This window comes from Gekko japonicus, unplaced genomic scaffold (genome assembly GCF_001447785.1).
Source record: "Gekko japonicus isolate JY-2015 unplaced genomic scaffold, Gekko_japonicus_V1.1 scaffold361, whole genome shotgun sequence".
Taxonomy (NCBI): domain Eukaryota; kingdom Metazoa; phylum Chordata; class Lepidosauria; order Squamata; family Gekkonidae; genus Gekko; species Gekko japonicus.
In genome coordinates, this window is record NW_015174852.1 from 599,388 (window position 1) to 603,378 (window position 3,991).

At 47.9% G+C, this 3,991-nt stretch overlaps 1 protein-coding gene across 1 annotated transcript in view; it reads left to right on the forward strand.

Moving 5' to 3' along the window:
* IGF1R (insulin like growth factor 1 receptor) overlaps nucleotides 1-3,991 on the forward strand; it is a 255,537-nt gene that overhangs the window by 32,249 nt on the left and 219,297 nt on the right. The gene's annotated exons all lie outside the window — the stretch shown is intronic.

Sequence of the window (3,991 nt, forward strand, 5' to 3'; positions counted from 1 at the left end):
AGCCGCTGCTCGCTTCGTAGCGGGGGGGCGGCGAGGCCTGGCGGCTGCAAGCCGCTTGGGCCTCGCTACGGAGCCAGAGGGGGGGTGGGGAGATCGGTGAGCCGGAGGGGGGGTGGAGGCGACAGGGAGGAATTGGTGGGGAAGGAAACTTACCTGCTGCCGTCTCTGCTTCCTCCTCCTGCTCTGCCTGGAGCTCCCCCCCCCCCTTGCGAGTATCACGGGTCCCCTTTCTTGTAAATATCCTAAATTCGGAGTGCCTGATCAAATTAGATATCATTCAGTCCCGATGGCATATTTAACACACCTTGATATAAATAAATATAGGAAAGCCTTCACACTCGCTAGATGTGAGGCTCTCTGCAGCGCTCGAGGGCAGATGTAGAAGAGTTCCCCTTGCACACAGAGACTTTGTAAATGTGAGTCTGGGGAGACAGAAACTATTGAACATATAGAAACTATTGAACATATGATGTTTAGATGTAAGTGGTACAATGAGGCTCGAGATAAGACTAATTCAACCTCTTATTAAAGGGATGCCTGGGCAGACAGACGCCAAGTGTTGTAATAAACTGTTATCGGATGAAAGTCACTCTATTACTAAGATTGTGGCTAGATTTTGGGTGCCATGCTGCTGCGTTCAAAAAGGACAGCTTAACTTGTGAAATCGCAATTCTCTCCTTTTTAGTGTGTTTTTTAGTGAATCTGTTATATGTATTCTATATTTTTATATTGTGCAGTTCATGATGTTTTATTCTGGTGCCCCTTGCTGGGGTGTTTGGATTGCTCTGGCCGGATGCCGTAATAAAATTTCATTCATTCACCGCCTAGCCTACCTCATAGGATTGTTGTGGGGATAAAATGGAGGGAAAGAAAGTGATAAAAGTCACTTGGGCTCTCCACTTGGGGGGAAGGGCGGGGTCTAAATGTGGTAAATAACTAGTTCCAGACTCCCAGTCTTTGGGATGGATTGCATTGGAAGTTACTCAGTTGTCTTCTAATTAGTGGTTGGTATACTGTTTTTGATTGTGTGAATTCCCTTTTTTTGATTGTGTGAATTTCCCTATTCTTTGAGCCAGTTTGGTGTAGTGGTTAAATGCACGGACTCTAATCTGGGAGAACCGGGTTTGATTCCCCACTCCTCCACTTGCACCTGCTGGTGTGACCTTGGGTCAGTCACAAGCTCTGGCACAGCTGTCCTTGAAAAAGAGCAGTTTGTGTCAGAGCTCTCTCAGCCCCACCGACCTCACAGGGTGTCTGTTGTGGGGAGGGGAAGGGAAAGGCGTTTGTAAACCGCTCTGAGACACCTTTGGGTAGTGAAGGGCAGGGTATAAATCCAATCTCTTCTTCTCTTCTTCTTCTTTGAGGACGGTAAAAAAAATGGGAGAAAAATAATAAATAGCATCTGCATTGTGTTTGCACAAAACCTGTTTAAGTCTTAAGGGAAAACAGGATTTAAGGATGGACAAACTTACTGTGCCTTGATATTTGAATAGGGAGCTTGCCTTGGGAATAGAGAGAAAACAATGACACTTTTTGTAGGAGCTTAAAACTTTGACTTATTGGGCAGTGTTGGCTGAAATTCCCTGGGCTTCCCGAAACCCAGGGATGGCTACTCAGGGTCCATGGAGTCCTTTTGCCAGCTTTATGGCTGGATGACCTTGGGCAAGCCATAGCTCTGGTAAGAGCTGTTCTTGAAAAAGAGCCGTTTCTGTCAAGCGCTCTCTCAGCTCCACCGACCTCACAGGGTGTCTGTTGTGGGGAGGGGAAGGGAAAGGAGTCTGTAAGCCGCTCTGAGACTCCTTTGGGTTGTGAAGGGCGGGGTATGAATCCAATCTCTTCTGCTTCTGCTTCTTCTTTAGAAATATGGGTCAGATATTTTTCTTTGGGGAAGATACTCGAATTGGGTTGAGAACAGGACAATGGAGTCCAAACCGGCATGTTTGGAGAGTGTCGGAAAGCTGGGTTTCCCACCCTGTGCCGTAGCGTTTGCATCGGCTGATAGCAGGGAGCAGGGAGAAAAACTTGTATTCCTTTTGACGTTGAGCATAGTCTCATTAATTCTCGGGATTACGTAGCGCTGAGGGAGAGTAGAAGGGAAACGGCAGCATACTGGCTTAAAACGCTGAATGAAGGGCCCTGGTTTTGTATTTTGGAATATGCATCACAGTACACATATTGTGTCTCTCTTCTCTCTCTCTCTCTCCTCTCTCTCTCTCTCTCTCTCTCTCTCTCTCACACACACACACACACACTCCCTCTCTGTGTGTAAAATGCGGTCCAAAGAAAACACAAGGCAGCCAAAAAGAAACTGTAGTACTCTTTGAACTGGGATCAGTTAAGAAAAGAGTGCATTAATTTCAGGGCAAGGCGAACAACGTCGGGGCAGCCGCCTTTACGCTGCCATTAGGTCTCCTCCAACGGTTGGATTCTTCAAAGAGGAAATAAGAGGGGGAGAGAGAGAGAGAGAGAGAGAGAAAAGCCCAAGCCGGGTGCCCCAAAATAGCTAAGAAAGCTTTTTTTTTTTGGAGGTGTAGGTTTATAATACAAAGTTTTAATCCCTTCGATGACAGCAACAACAACAAAAACTCATGCAGTTTTCTCAACAAGGCTTCTTATTTGTTTCAGTCCTGAAAGTTCTTCGGGAGAAAGGGTCAGCGTTAAATTGCTGGGTGAGCAGACTGTCAGCCTTACCTCACAGGGCTGTTGTGAGGGTATAAAAGCGAGGAGAGGAGGACAGGGTAAGCGGCTTTGGGTCCGCTGTTAGGGAGAAAAGGGGAGGTGTCTCAAGGAGGTAGATTAAAAAAAAATCTGCATAGATTCTGCCCTGATAACCAAGCAGCAGAAAACACCAGTTTGGTGTAGTGGTTAAGTGTGCAGACTCTAACCTGAGAGAACCGGGTTTGATTCCCCATTCCTCCACTTGCACATGCTGATGTGACCTTGGGTCAGTCACAAGCTCTGGCACAGCTGTCCTTGAAAAAGAGCAGTTTGTGTCAGAGCTCTCTCAGCCCCACCTACCTCACAGGGTGTCTGTTGTGGAGAGGGGAAGGGAAAGGAGTTTGTAAGCCGCTCTGAGACTCCAAGTGAAGGGCGGGGTATAAATCCAATCTCTTCTTCTTCTTCTTCTTCTTCCTCTCATTTATTTTGGAGCCAATTTTAGCCCAGTGCCACTGGTTACCATTGGATAGTCCTGCCGTTTCCTCCAGGCCCATCGGCTTCCTTCATACTTTTATTTATTTATTTATTTAACCTTCGACTTCTATCCCGCTCACCCCCTAGGGGCTCTGAGCGGCTTACAATTCCAATTTCCGGCTGTCGTAACTCCGCCTCCAGGCCTGGACCACTCCGTGCTTCCGCGCATGCTCGCAGCGGCCTCCGTCCAAGTCAGGCTCCGGCCTGCCGCGTCGCTCCGCCTCCGCACCTTGTTGGTCCGGCCTCCTTCGTTCGCCTCCTCGCCTCACCAGCCGCCATTTTTTCTCCGTTGTCGCCACCGTTCATCGCTCTCCATTCTCTGTTCTCCGCCATCGCTGCTACGCCAGGGCCGCGTCCCCCTCCCCCGCTCTAATAGCAGGTCCCCATTTTATCTACTTGCCCTTTAACGGGCTTTCGAACCGCTGGGTGGACGGGAGAAATATGTACATATTTCTTTTAGCCTTCACTGTTAGAAGTCTTTAGAGCCCAAAGCAGTGCAGAAAATCTGAGGGCTTTTTTTTTTTAAAAAAAAATCACAACCCTAACAGAAGTATGCAGAAGGCAGTGCAGTGCAGTGGTTAGAGAGTGTTGGTAATATCTGGGGCTTGGACCAAGTGGTTGGTGTAAGGTGTGTACACATGGACGGATGGACGAGGTGATTCTAATGGTCCATCTCGGATCGTGGGTGGTATTCTCCCAGCGCGGCAACTCTTTTATTTGAAATGGGACTGGACCGATATCCCATTAAAGTAAACTTGGAAAGGAAACTTTATCCGTCAGTAAAAAATGTAATCGCTCT